The following is a 16,235-nucleotide window of genomic DNA, read 5'->3' as shown; positions in this document are numbered from 1 at the left end:
TATTCTAATTGATAAATTAACTTAAACTTTTCTCGTCATTTGGGGTGGGAACTCTTCCTCATACAGGATAATTTTGTGTGTGCTTTCCAGGTACTTCTAAAATGGTTCCTGCTGTTGGAGTATAATAAATGTTACCATTGGAACCTCTGCATCAAGCTCACATTGGGGCTTATTCTTCTTCGATCACAGAAAGAGTGCTTTTAAAACAGGCATCTTTGTGATTAAACGGACATTAATTTTTGTTCCAAGTAAATTGATTATTAGCTTTCAAAATGTACCATTTTTATTATTCTATGAAAGCAGGAACCCTTCAGAATGAAGCATGACACACAGACAGATGGACGCTTCTCCTTTTTGTAAGAGATGATGGACAAAATTACATAAGCTTTAAGTATTTTTTGAAAGTACAGAATTAATTGAAGAACTTTGATGAGCAAAAACTCCATATTTAAAGAAAAGCAAATGAAGATTGCATGCTTGTTTCTGGGCATTCGTACTCATGTAAAAGTTAAACACAAAATTATAACAGAGTATAAGTGAACTTGTAAAAAAGAAAGAGGACAGGAGAAAAGAAGAGATTACAAATATTGGTAGCAGAATTAAACAGTTTTGCTCCTACTATTACTATTACCAGGGGTTCACACAATTAATTTTTATTAGGTTCTCTAATGAGTACCAGCAGAAATGGTTTGGTACTCACAAAAATTATTCATCTTCATCCTACTCACCATTGTTAAGCTCTTCCTCCTCCTCAGTATTATGTCAACAGGGGAGATTGAAAGATACACAAACAGTAATAGTGGGGCAACTTAGCATAACAATTGTGCATTTTGTGAGGAAAGCACCAAATTTAGCACACTAGTAGCCTATCATATTATGAACAGATTTGGATATTGGGCCATCTCAAAATTTTTGATGGCAGTGGAAAATGGCTGCCACAGCCATCAGCGGCTGAATTTGAGATGGCCCAATATCCAAATCTGTTCATAATATGATAGGCAACCAGTATGCCAAATTTGGCGCTTTCCTCACAAAATGCACAATTGTGATGCTTTATTTAGCTAAGTTGCCCCACCATAAGAAATGATGAAACTGAAAAGAAAACTTCCTCTCATGATCACTTTGACATAGTCCACTGGAAATAGACATGCCAGTGAGCCAAACTTGTTTCCCCCAAACTGTATTGTCCACCACCAGACCTTGATGAAACCACCATCGTGAATTGAGTGCCGAGAAACCGCGCTTATTCTCTCCACGCCGATCCCCTTTTGTCAGCTTTCAGCACGCTCATATACTTTCCCAAGCGTCACTCCAATTTTTAAAGTACCTGTCAGTGTTGTGTGCGTGTTACTCCTCTGCAAGCGCTCTCTCAGAATGTCCATTTCAGACGAGACACTCACAAGCCGCTCTTTTTCATTCCAGACGCCTCTGAACCTCCTCTTCTTCCTCTTTGGGCACATGTTCTCCTTAGATCTGTGTTTTTTTTAATGCCACAAGTTATAAACTTATAATATAGCTTAACTAATATATAAAGCTCTTTCTAACCACTGACTGACTGACTGACTGACTGACTGACTGACATGAAAGATCGGTACCTTCCGGGTGACTTAGAAAGCTGAAATTTTGCATGCCGAAGGAAATCAAAGCCAGTACACCGGAAAGATTCATAGAATCATTGGACAACATCTATAGATGAAAATATAAATAAATGAAAAAAATTGAAAAAAATAATGAAAATAAAAATGCAGGTGAGCGACCTGAGACAATGGAAAAGCAAGTTAATTTTGTTTGCCGACGGTCATCGAAGCCAACACATCAGGAAAAAATCACAGAACTGTTGGAAAGCATCCGTAAATTAACACACATATATATATATACATATATATATATATATACATACATATATATATACATATATATATATATATATACATACATATATATACATATATATATATATATACATACATATATATACATACATATACATATACATACATACATATATATATATATATATATATATATATATATATATATATATATATATATATATATATATATGAAAAATCAAATGCAGGTGAGTAACCTGAGACAATGGGAATGCATGGTTTGTGTGCTTACACAATGTGTAATTACACGCTGCTAGTAAATTATGTTATCTAATATATAAAGCTCTTTTTTAACCACTGACTCACTGACTGACTGATATTAAAGATCAGTACCTTCCGGGTGACGTAGGAAGCTGAAATTTTGCATGCTGATGGACGTCCGAGCCGATGCACAGCAAAAATCACAGAACTGTCGGAATGCATCCATAAATGAAAATAAATAAATGAGAAATCAAATGCAGGTGAGTAACCTGAGACAATGGGAATGCATGGTTTGTGTGCTTACACAATGTGTAATCACATGCTGCTAGTAAATTATGTTATCTAATATATAAAACTCTTTTTAACCACTGACTCACTGACTGACTGATATTAAAGATCAGTACCTTCCGGATGACGTAGAAAGCTGAAATTTTGCGTGCTGATGGACGTCCGAGCCGATACACAGCAAAACATCACAGAACTGTCGGAATGCATCCATAAATGAAAAATCAAATGCAGGTGAGCTACCCAAGACACAATGGGGAAGCACGGTTCATTATTGCTTACAATGTGTAAGCATATCCCGCTCATAATTTATAAACTTAATTTTGTACACTTAAATTTTGAAATCACAGTACCTTATATCAGAATTACCACGGAAGAATCTTACCTTCACGAGCTGAGAAAACCTTCCGTCCGAAGCTCTGTTGTGGTCTTACGCTTTTGAGCTTTCTTAGCATCTTTGATGTACGCATTTAGTGTTTTTTTAACCACACATGAGTAAATGTGTACCAGTTATGTGAACCCCTGACTATTAATACTACTACTGTTAATACTACTACTACTACTACTACTACTACTACTACTACTACTACTACTACTACTACTACTACTACTACTACTACTACTACTACTACGACTACTACAAATAAATTTTGACCACAACTGATGCAATTTGCAGTATTTTCCCACCAGGTACTTTGATTTTACTTGCCTAACTAGTACTATTATTTTTGTTCACACAGGAACCGTCAAATATTGTGGGGATAAACTTCCTGGAAAATTCCACGATAGTTAAATCTGTGATCGTGGAAACCAAGTGCCCATGGGAAAAGGGGTTTTCAATTCCTGGGCTTCGAAGAAATATCGAGGAAGTTGGACGGCAGCTAAAAATAAACACATTACAATTGAAACAAACATGTAAAATATATATATGTAAAGCATGTTAACATTGAAATATACATGAAAATATAATAAATACAGCATAAAATAAAAACACAAGACTTACCTTTTTAATTTATTACAAAACAGCAATCAAATTGGGTGAGGGAAAGAGCATTACGTACTCGCACTGTACTCTGCCATAAATACAAAACACAATATCTTGCTGTGGATCATCATGATGATGATGATGATGTTAGAGTGGAGAGCGGGAAGGGTGAGTGATGAGTGAAGAGCGGGGGGGGGGGGGTGAGCAGGAAGTGAAGGAAGGGTGAGCAGGGAGAGAAGGGGGTTAAGTGGGATTCAGCGATTTGAAGAGCAGCATTAGCTTTACGCCAAAGTCACCTGCAGCATTGTCACATCAGAGAAGGGTAAGACGAACCTTAACCACCTTACCTTTAACCCTGATCTTCCCCGCTTATAGAGGAAGGTATGAGGTGGTATCCTCTTCCAGAGTAATCCCATCTCATTGGTGATAAAGACCTGCTCTGGCATAAATCCCTTAGCCTCGATTCATTTCATGAGCTGCAGTAACCCTCGGAAAATAAGGATTCGAGAATGGGGGTTTGAGTACGAGTGTCAGAAAGTGGGGTTTGGGAATGAGGATTGAATACGGGGTTGGAAAATGAAAGTTTGGGAATGAGGTTTGAAGGACAATGAAGGTTTGGGAATGAGGATGAGAACAATGTGGAAGATTATACCTGCAATCATTGATCCTGTAATAGCTGGCCACAGATGCTGTATTTTCACCTTGAGCTAACCTATCTATCAAGTAGATCTTCTCGACCTTTCTTTGCCTTTTGGTACAACAAACTTTGTCCATCGCTTTAAGTTTGGGCTCATTTAAAGCAGTCCACAAGACATAACACAAGGCTTGTAATAAGAGGTATTCGTACATGTACCGACGCAAATAATGACTGATCATTACTCAAAAACTGCAATTGGTTGAAATGAAATCTCACAATAACGAAATCGGAAATACAATAGGTTGCCCATGATTGGTCGAAACCCACGATATTAGAACCCACGGTATTTAAGGGTTTACTGGACTTTGTGGTGTGTTTCTTTCTGTCTCTGTCTCTCTCTTTCTTTCTCTTTAAATGATCAGGCTGCAGTTCTAAACATGGACTTGCAGGTACGAGCAGTTGAGTGACATTAAACAGGAAACGTGTCTGCCTGAGCTTTCTTGTGCCCTGAGTGCAAACCTCTAAAGCCATTCTAACAAAAGCACTATATGACTCCAACTTCTTCTACTACTACTTCTACAACTAACAGTACAACTTGTACAAGTACTACGACAACTGCCTCAACTACTTCAACTGCCACGATACGCCTTTCTGTGGGAACAGCCTGGGAGTGTTTTTGGCCAAAGTCTTTCACGAATCAGACTGTCAGGCCTGATGCTTGACTGAAACTAGCAGGAATTTGTAATTTCTTCAGGGTACAGGCCATAACTCTTCAGGGTGCTGGCAAATGAGGGAACACTCATCTGCCAGCACTGCCTGTTGGTGGATCATATTCTTCATGAAAGACACCGTGTGATCTTTAACATCAACCAATAACCAGTGCCGGCAAACGGCTCATAAATGTCCCTTGGAGGGACACCGCACACATTGATGCATGACCATGCATGAGAAGCACCAGGATGACAGTTTATAGCTGAGATTCGAACCCAGGCTAGACAGCTCAAAGGTAAGTCCCCATTCCTCAAAGCTGTCCTGGCAAGCCAAAAATTATACAGTAAGATGGGGAAATAATGGTGTTCTGCAGATAAGCATTTAAAAAAAGTATTGTGGAACAAGTTTCTGAGAATCAAAGATATGAGCAGAATCAAAATGTAAATATAAATAAATAAATTTAAGTTCCCTTACAAGGAACTTTAATGCAGGATGCCTTTCGACCCATCAAACCTGTGCAATGGTTGCTTTTGATGCTCTATCCTTTTCATATGCTGAGCATTAAGCAAGAAAGCAGAAAGTACCATTTTAAAGTCTTTCGTATGACTCAGCTGTGGTTTGAACGGTCACCGACCTCCTGGCCTCGTATCGGAGAGGATGCTCTAAGTATGACAGCACCGAGTCTGGTAAATACAATTGCACATCTCCCTTTATTGACAATAAATGCCTCATGTTAGACAGTCATTATTAATACGTGGTAAAAAATGTTTTTTTTTAATTATATGGGGCAATCTATATATTACATCTACTATATAGGAAATTATTAATATGCATATGGTGATAAATTAAGTTAAAATAAAATCCTGAAAAAAATTAAGGAAAATCAGGATGGTCATTGCAGAAAGAGATTGAATCAGGAGGATTTTGTAAGGATTGGGAGAGAGAAGAAATATGATTGGGAGAAGAGAAGAAAAAAAAGAAGAGGTAAGATAAATGTTTGGGCAAAGGAGGTGGGGTGAAAATGTTTCAATTTTTGCACAAAATTATGATTTCCCTTTTAATTTCATCCAGTGCGGAGGCAACTGATTAACACCAAAAAAAACAATTTTCATTTCATTAAAAAGTGTATTATATTAATCTGCAACATTATACTAACTGCCTCAAAGCGTACATTGGAATTTCTCTTGAAGGGGTGATCAAATTTTACATTATGTTTGCAGCAATCTTTAATATTACACTATATATTATTTTGGCACCATGGGAACTGTTTTGCTAGAGAGTACTAATTGCTCTTGAAGTGTGTAAAACAGATGGTGTGCTTTCAAACATCACACTTTCACAAACTGCATATTCTTCAACCAGCTTCTAATCTGTAGCCTTATGGTAGTTGCTCTCGAGCAAAGTATATATTGTCATCTCTGTTTGTAACAGGGGACATCATTTACGAGCACCATTTTGAATGTTGCATCATGGGTTTTAGTGGTTATTGATCGCCATTGTGGTTGCTCTGTTAAGTGATGATGTAAAATTGCCACCGGCACGTCCTTCTGGTGATAATTTGCAATTAGTAATAGTGGCTTCGATTTCTCGGTCATTTGACTTCCTTTGAGAAAACTAACTATGCTGTCTACTCCAGGACATGGACAGCAGCTCACACACACATCCTCTATTGATTGTGATTTTCATTTTGTCAACCTTATATAACTTTTCAAAACATGTTTCATTCCACAAACCATTTGCTAGTACGATATTGTCCCAGTCTTTATTGTGCAAAAGAGGATAGTTTCTTAACATGATTGTTGTTTCATCTTGACACAAAGTTATTCAATGTCGTAGAATCGTCGTCTTATCGTGAGTCAGTGATTACAAAAAAGACATATCAAATTGAAAGGGTTTCCACAACTTCATTTACATAATTTCGACCAAACTTCCTTTTGTTCCCCAAGAGATCATTTCTCCCAAACTTTTCAAAAACGTTATAAACAATCTATTGTGCAACAAAAATGATGTGAAACTCAAACACACACACACACACACACACACACACACACACACACACACACACACACACACACACACACACACACACACACACACACACACACACACACACACACACACACACACACACACACACACCAGAATAACTAAGAAGTGGTCAGCTCAACTGGGATGATGAACAAATCATTATTAATGCCCAAGAACGTGATTAAGACTTAGAGATCCTCCACGAGGATCGAAAAAAATGGCATTGCTCATTGAGGTTTCAGTTCCCAGCGATTTTGGCCGAAACAACACAGAAATCAAGAAAAGAACCAAATACCAAGACCTCAAAAATGAAGTGAAAGGATCCTGAAATCTGAAGAATGCCAAAATTGTACCAGTGATCATTGGAGCAACTAGAATGATGAAGAACCTTCGAGATCTTTAAAAAAAATATACCTGGGACTACTAGTACAAACGAACTTCGGTTGGAAGCTGTCCGGGGCTCAGTGACGATCCTTAAAATAGCCCTCGGAACAAAACTTTGACAACAAGAAAACTTCACAAATTGGTCCATTAATCGTGACACCTGCATCCTGCACACAACCAAAACGGAGGTGGATGTACACAAAACCTCACACAAATGTACACACTATAATTCTTTCACAACAAACATTATTGCCAACAATTAAAAAGTATCATATGCATTAGTGTAAATATAAGCCTCGTGTTGGCTTAGCGGTTAGGGTGGCTGGCTTGGGATCTTAGGGTCCTGAGTTTGATCCCCTGCGTCGTCCGTTTAATTAACACCAGGTGGGATTGACTCAGCCTGTCATCCCTCTGAGGTCGGTTTAATGGGTACCAGTGTACTGGTAATAGGGGCGTTGCATCAGCGGCACAGCCGTGCCCCCAACCAATGATGCAACCTTCAGCCTTGTGCTGCATACGAAGGAGCAGGAGGAAGTGCAAACGTGACACAAGAACATGTTCAAGTTATATGAAGCTGCATACAAGAAAGTAAAAGGTTTTCTGGGTGGATAACAAAATATGTACCCCCCCCCTCAACCTAGTTATAGTTTCATTAACCAGACAGAGAGAATTTATTTCGGTTCAATTGTGAAAAAGAATGCACAGGATAGAGCAGGTGACATGGTGCGGAAAAGGGTTGTTAACCACGTTTCAACACCGCGCTCCGAGAGAAGATCTTCATGTAAAAGCCCTTTTACGTACAAGAAAGTGAAAGATGAAAAAGAAAAAAAAAAAAAGAAGTTTGAGCTGAATTTAAAGAGGTTTCATTAGAGCCAAAATGTTTTGATTCATCCTCTGTGATGTTTAATTTGAGCCTCGTCATTTCCCTCCCTTCAGCCAAGGCATGTGCATTTTGACCAGCACTCCGCACTGGAACACAAACCGCATGGGTTCTCCCACCTGTTGAAAGCAGGTCAGTCCTGTGTTTGCAAGCGCACGCGGCTGTCCGGTCAGAACCCAATTAGCTCAAACTTCTCCTTAATTGGAGCCAATTAAACGTTATTTACAGTCGAATGAACACAATTATTTCATTAACGAACACTTCAGAAAATGACACCGCAAGCTCTGAATTGCAAGGTGCTGCATACTACACACCAGGTACTCACCCCGATCGAAAAGCATAGTGAAGGCTTTGCGAGCTCAAGGACGTGATATCAAGTTGTGATCGATTCATGTGCATTGCCCTAAAACCGTTGCAAACGTAGTGGAAGATTGATAGTAAGAGACAGGTGCAAGGAGGAAGAGTACAAAAGCAATAAATAAATAAATAAATAAATAAATAAAAATACAAGAAAAAAAAAAACCCGCATTACACCAACCGCAAAGGAAGCACTCGTGCCTTGGTGATGGGCAATGCGAGTTGGACAGTTATCAAAGTGAAAAGCAGCATTGAGGTTCAATTCCGGGAGTAAGCATAAAGAACAGCCGGCTTAAAGCTAATATCGGTGATGTGTAGTTGCACCACCCGAGCTGTACCTGCTCGTGCACGCACCGCCCTGGCTGTACCTGCTCGTGCACGCACCGCCCTGGCTGTACCTGCTAGTGCACGCGCCACCCTGGCTGTACCTGCTCGTGCACGCACCGCCCTGGCTGTACCTGCTGGTGCACGCGCCACCCTTGCTATACCTGCTCGTGCACGCGCCACCCTGGCTGTACCTTCTCGTGCAAGCGCCGCCCTGGTTGTACCTGCTTGTATGCACCACCCTGGCTGTACCTGCTTGTGTGTGCACCACCCCGGCTGTACCTGCTCGTGCACGCACCACCCTGGCTGTACCTGCTTGCGTGCACCACCCTGGCTGTACCTGCTTGTGTGTGCACCACCCCGGCTGTACCTGCTCGTGCACGCACCACCCTGGCTGTACCTGCTTGTGTGCGCCACCCTGGCTGTACCTGCTTGTGTGCGCCACCCTGGCTGTACCTGCTTGTGTGCACCACCCCGGCTGTACCTGCTTGAGTGCACCACCCTGGCTGTACCTGCTTGTGTGTGCACCACCCCGGCTGTACCTGCTCGTGCACGCACCACCCTGGCTGTACCTGTTCGCACGCACCGTTACACAAATAGTGTTGATCGGGATGTTTAGCCCGTGTTTTGAAACCACAATGGAAATCAACGTCTCCGGTCAGGGAGCTCATTAATCAGGTATTCAAATCGATGCCGCCAGGTCTTCCTTTGTTCAAAGCAAAATGGATCTCGGACCCAAAACCTACTTATCCCATCCTCGACTCAATTGCTAATTAAACGCTCATGAGAAATAAACGAAATGGAAGAGTTTAGGGCGCGTTCAGGTAAAGAGTGCACTCCGCACCGTACGGGGATCCATCTCCAGTCGTCGACCGCTCGTCACTAACGAGGATTAAGCTTGTGCCGCCCTAATTACCGCTAATTCCACAACCGGGTCCCCAGTGCGCGCGCACGGGTTCGAATTGGGAAATCGAGGGTGTGAGACCGACAACGCCGGACCGTGGCACGCGTCCTCGTGTCCCTCCCTTATTTACCGAGCCCCTCTCCCCCAAACCCCATGCCATGCAGTCTTTAATCCCGCTCATCTGCTTCGCTCCTCGTCCAAATGGAAAGTGAGAAGAGGAGACGGGAGGGGCCGAAATGAGAGGCGATTCATGCGAGGGCAGGCTTGTGTACCCCCCCACCGCGTCCACCTGCGGAGCACGCACACCTTAACAAGCACGTCATCGTAGGGGGTGGGGAAAGCGCGCGAAACATTTTTCTCGTTAGACCTTGGAAGGGGTTGTGAGACCGGACAAACTTGGGAACACGAGATCTTTTTCCAGTCCAAGCATCTGCGAATACCTTTGAAGAAAAGTTCCTTTCGATCAAAAAAAAAAACAAAGAAATTCATATTTTAATGTTAAACAGAGTGTCGGAGTTAGTCATCTGCTCCAGACATATGTCAGACATTTCAACCGATTTTAAAGATGCTTCGTTAAGGAATAATTAATGATGCGGCAGAGGATTGAGGAGTCGCCGTTTGGGCCTGGTGGCTTTAATCTGGCTGTCTTGGATACCTGCATACTATAGAGTTCGCTTATTACCTTTGGGTGCAACACTTCGATCAAATTTGTGCGGTGGGAAAGTGCAGAGGAAGCGCAGTTACCTTTGAGCCATCGAGTCTGGCTTTGATTTCCTAGCGAACTATAAGCTCTCGGAGTGGTGCTTCGCACGTAGCACTCCGTCCCTCAGATGGACGTTAAACTGAGCGTCCCATCTATCATTTGATTGCGGACCGGATCCCATGGTGTCTACCGCAATGAGTCGGCGAGTCAACGTCGTTACTCTGGACAAATCACAAGTCCCTGCCCTGAAATACCGTCGGGAGGGCAATGGCAAACCACGTAGTGTAAACCTTGTCGTGGAGCTACTTGGGCAGCACCGAACTGCCGGGAGTGAGATGGGGAGAGAGAGAGAGAGAGAGAGAGAGAGAGAGAGAGAGAGAGAGAGAGAGAGAGAGAGAGAGAGAGAGAGAGAGAGAGAGAGAGAGAGAGAGAGAGAGAGAGAGAGAGAGAGAGAGAGAGAGAGAGAGAGAGAGAGAGAGAGAGAGAGAGAGAGAGAGAGAGAGAGAGAAAATGAGAGAGAAAATGAGAGAGAAAATGAGAGAGAAAATGAGAGAGAAAATGAGAGAGAAAATGAGAGAGAAAATGAGAGAGAAAATGAGAGAAAATGTTCAAATTCCCTGTACGATTCCATCCCTGACGGATGTAGAGAGGGAAATGAGAAGGGTAGTTGCGCAAACAGGATTGAGGTAACACTTATGCTGTTTTGCAGATTCCCAATAGTCATTTCGGCCAATATCGCCGAAAATTATTCCTCATGGAATCACTGTAAGATATGTCGAAGATAGATTTCCCTCCTTTCGACCTGCTTGCAAGATAGCAAAATGAAAGACAAGCTTCTCCCAATGATGAGGTTTTCTCTGTGCGTCATGACAAGTGGATACATTTGTACCTCGCATTCACGACTTCTCGTTGATAAGTTCAAACTAGACAATAAAAGGTTTCCTCGTGATCTAATATGCCACCCACATACATCATCTGAACACACAATGTTCCTTTTGGCTGATGAAAGATGATAAAAGTCTGATTGTATAACTTACTAAACACAGATAATATAACGTGGGAAATTAAATCATACATCATGATGGAAGGAATATAACAAATCAAACCGACAGTGCTTCACATGCTTTGTTTTCCTCGAGGAGTTGTGGGGTTGGGGAGAGGGCGATTTTTGTTGTTGTTGAAGACTTCATTGTCTTCTGGGATCAAAGTAAGACCTCCATTGAGAAGGCAGTGATGACTTCAAGTAACTGATTGAAAACTGATTCGAGTAACTGATTCAAATAACGGTTTCTGGTCACTCAATTTAAAAAAAAAAAATCCTCTGCTGTGTGCGTTAAACGAACTTTGTGCACTATTTCTACATAGTTCAGTGAAGAGGTACTCTCAATTTCTATGTCGGGTCTATCGACACAGCTGCCTGACGGTACACGTTTCAGATTCCACGGCGTCTGTTGCAGAGATCGTAGGCCGATTATGTGCCGACACCTTGGACAAATTCCAAAATGATTTCCCTGACTACCGCTGGGGAGGCAGTGGCAAACCACCGAGTGCACTCGCTTTCCATGAAAATGCTTCGGTGGAACTAACCTCCTGGGCAGGTGGTTGACTGATCATCATCTCAGCAGCTGCATTGTGCAGTTGAGGGCGCAGCCGGTGGTGGGAGCGTGGGTTGTGGTCATGGAAACGGTGGAGCCCCTGGAGCTTCGAGGCCACATCTGCTTTGTAACCTAATCAGCGAAACCACTTCATCGCGCGAGGTCATTAACACCTACAAAGATGGAAAATCACCACCGTAGTTTTTTTTTTCCCCCTCCTTGATAAAAGCAGCAATCAACACGTATTTCTTGAAAAATATTTTAAAAATTAAAAAAAAGAAAGAAAGGAATAACAATCTTACGGTGTTATAATGAATAAAGGATACTCATTGATATTGTTTGGTGAAACCACTTCGAAAGATCTTTAGCGCTGATAATGGAGGTGAGAAGGCAATTCAAAATAGCACACACTAGGGTGACAACCAAGGTGCCCATGGTGCCGGGAGTAGAAATTACGTCAAAATCCGTTCAGATCATTCTAGTTCCAGGCTTTATACACCGAGCTCGCTTTTATATCATGTCCATGTAAATTCACATCTCGTAGTCATAACGTACGACTTTGAGCAGAAACTCAAACATTGCTTTGCTTGAATTAGGTAAATCACACAAAGGAGTTAAATTCCGACAGCTTGGATTGCTAAACAAAGGTAGGCACACAAAAGCACCAGAATGCAAGACAGTGTGAGCTGGAAAATAGTAATAATAATAATAATAATAATAATAATAATAATAATAATAATAATAATAATAAAAGTCATCCTCATTCACATCCATGGCCCAGTTATTCCCACCTTCTTGTGGGATTGGCTGGGAAGCAGTTTTGGTTCAAAACCTTCACAAACAAGCGAGTCAGTCCTGATGTTCAGCTGAAGGTGGTAAGAATGTGAGCCGTTTAGGGTGCTGGTGATAACTTGCATAAGCCTCCCAAAAGACACAGTGTGATCCTTAACGTACATAAATGACCATTACTGGTCAAGGGGTCCTCCGGCTTAATTTCCGGCCGATGGAGGGCTAAACACATTGATCATTGCCCCGCTTGTGAAACACGAGGGTGACAGTTTACAGCTGGTTTGAGATTCAAACCCAGGCAAGAAAGATCAATGTTGAATGCACATACCTCTAAGCTTATATCAACAACATGAGAGAATCAATAATAACGAGAACAGCACTCGGTAGAGAACATACCTCCACCAGGCTGAAGAGTTCACATTTTGTATCCCGCTGATAGGCCGGATCGGGATCCGGACTTGAAGCAAATTCTACTCAGCTTTTTCTTGTCACTTACCCAACTCGTCGACCAAGTTTTGGAATAATCCTTCCACATAACAACATTTTGAGGTATCATGATGTATATCGTTATTGGCACCATCTCTCAATGGTGAAAAATCACTTCGAAATTAAATAAATTTGTCATATCTGGATCTGGATCTTCACCAAAATCGAACCAATTTGTCCTTGTCACACACCCAACCTCTCCACCAGATTTCGTCAACATCCGTCCAAAACCTTTTGAGATATCCTGATCACAGACAGACAGACAGACAGACAGACAGTGAAAACATAACCTCCATTCACCTTTGATGGCAGAGGTAATAATATACACTGTTACAGCTCATGCCTGAGGATCACTTGTGCAATATATACTGTATATATTATATATATATATATATATATATATATATATATATATATATATATATATATATATATATATATATATATATATATATATATATATATATATATATATATATATATATATATATATATATGATATTCATTGTGATTAATGCCCTGATGGAAACACCTAATGCCCAAGAACTGATATTATTTATATATATATATATATATATATATATATATATATATATATATATATATATATATATATATATATATATATATATATATATATATATATATATATATGAAATGACACATTGGAGGAATTACATTTTTGATAATATGTACAGTATTTTGTGTTCCATCATCTTGATTTGCTTGTTTTAAAATGCCAAGTAAAAATAAAAGCATGGATATGATGTTAGTGGGGCAACTTAGCTAAATATAGCATAACAATTGTGCATTAAGTGAGGAAAGCATCAAATTTGGCAGACGAGTAGCCTAACATATTATGAACAGATTTGGATATTGGGCCATCTCAAATTCAGCCGCTGATGGCCGTGGCAGCCATTTTCCACTGCCATCAAAAATTTTGAGATGGCCCAATATCCAAATCTGTTCAAAATATGTTAGGCTACGTGTGTGCCAAATTTGGTGCTTTCCTCGCAAAATGCACAATTGTTATGCTATATTTAGCGAAGTTGTCCCACTATGTGATTATATGCAGAATTCCCATTTTATTTTAAAATGATGAAAAGTGATATTTACAGGATTCAAAATGCTGGGCATGCTGTCATCATTATATGGCTCAGGGAAGGCTCCAGTATCTTATTTTTTGCACACTTCGTGTTGAAGGAAATTCGAGATGAAGTCTTTTATGGGTCATATATATATATATATATATATATATATATATATATATATATATATATATATATATATATATATGCACATGTCGATGTACTGTATATCAGGCTAATTCCACCTGTCTGTCTGTCCCACCGTGAAATACTGAAACTCCCCACCCGTCCCCCTCCTTCCCTGTCCTCACGTCCCGCTCCCCCTTGGTGAGAAATTTTTTTTAAGTTAAAATTGTTTCAAATCAATCCAAGCCTAAAGGAAAATTATAGATATATTTTTAATCAGACAAGAAATTAAACCCAGGTTTTGTGTGGGCAAGAGGTTTGGTGCTGCGTAGCTGGTCTGCCAACATCCTCCGGATTTTTTCCTGAGCTGCTAAGATGTGTTAGGTGCCGCTAAAGGTGTACATGTTGAGGTGTACAAGAAACTTTTTGAATTATGTGATAAAAAGCAAAAAAAAAAAAAAAAAATCATTGTATCTCTCTTGGTTTGGTTGTAATGTAAAACCGGAACAAGGCTTTGCAGACAGCCTTTACTTGGTTCATAAGCCCAAAACTATCTTAATATATTCCATGCTAAGTTTACCCAATCAAATGTTCTGAATAAATAAATACGTTGTTAAACTCATGTTACTCTTTTTCTTTTGAGTGAAAGGTGGACACAACACCTCAAGACATTCCTTCTTGAACCTTCCATGTTTGAGCTGTTTCAAACAGTGCAAGAATAAAAGGATTCCTTTTTTCTGTTGTGGTATTTTTACAACAGGTTTCTGCGAGTTAGACATATAAAGCATACTGTTGGCTTGGCAGTTAAGATGGCTGGCCAAAGATCTTAGCGTCCTGAGTTTGAGCCCATGTCCTGCTGTTGAAATAGCACCAAGTGGGTTGACTCAACCTGTCAACCTTGGATTGGAAAATGAGTAATAGCTTACTGGTAACAGGGGCACTGCATCAGCAGCACAACTGCACATCCAGAACATGATGCAACCAGTAACCACAGGTCACAATTAAATAACAAATAAATAACAAATAAATATATATATATATATATATATATATATATATATATATATAAATATATATATATATATATATATATATATATATATATATATATATATATATATATATATATATATATATATATATATATATATGGTGGAGTATGGTGTGGATATCTGTTGGCATAAATTATATATACACATATATACATAAACACACACGAGTGGGGTGTGCTTACACATTATGTAAGCATACAAACCATGTTTTCCCATTGTCTCGGGTTGCTCACCTGCATTTGATCTTTCATATATATATATGTTAATTTACGGATGCTTTCCGACGGTTCTGTGATTTTTTTCCTTGTGTATTGGCTTTGATGTCCATCGGCACACAAAATTACCGTGCTTCGCCATTGTTTTGGGTTGCTCAACTGTATTTTTTTTCATTTATTTATATTTTCATTTGCAGATATTGTCCGACGATTCTGTGATTTTTTTTTCCGGTGTACTGGCTTCATTGTCCATCTGTACATAAAAGTTCACCTTTCCATGTCACCCGGAAGGCACCAATCTTTAATATCAGTCAGTCAATCAATCAGTGTTCAGAAAGAACTTTATATACGTTTCATGTATATATATACGCATATATATATATATATATATATATATATATATATATATATATATATATATATATATATATATATATATATATATATATATATATATATATATATATATATATATATATATATATATATATATATATATATATATATATATATATATATATATATATATATATATATATATATATATATATATACATATATATACATATACATATACATATACATATATATAC

The 16,235-nt window shown here is 39.5% G+C and overlaps 1 protein-coding gene across 3 annotated transcripts in view; it reads right to left on the bottom strand.

The window, feature by feature from the left end:
- Nucleotides 1–16,235, bottom strand: part of LOC147032217 (leucine-rich repeat transmembrane protein FLRT3-like) — a 105,195-nt gene that overhangs the window by 68,881 nt on the left and 20,079 nt on the right. Inside the window, exon 2 of one of the 3 annotated variants that reach the window (XM_085869609.1) lies at nucleotides 5,296–5,394. The exons of the other annotated variants lie outside the window; for them this stretch is intronic. The gene's annotated coding sequence lies outside the window, so the exon portion shown is untranslated. The remainder of the gene's footprint in view (nucleotides 1–5,295; nucleotides 5,395–16,235) is intronic. 3 annotated transcript variants of the gene reach the window in all.

The sequence above is a fragment of the Eptatretus burgeri genome, chromosome 2 (assembly GCF_056783735.1).
Source record: "Eptatretus burgeri isolate ZD-2024b chromosome 2, Ebu_testis_v1, whole genome shotgun sequence".
Classification (NCBI taxonomy): Eukaryota; Metazoa; Chordata; class Myxini; order Myxiniformes; family Myxinidae; genus Eptatretus; species Eptatretus burgeri.
This window is presented reverse-complemented; position numbering and strand designations above follow the sequence as displayed.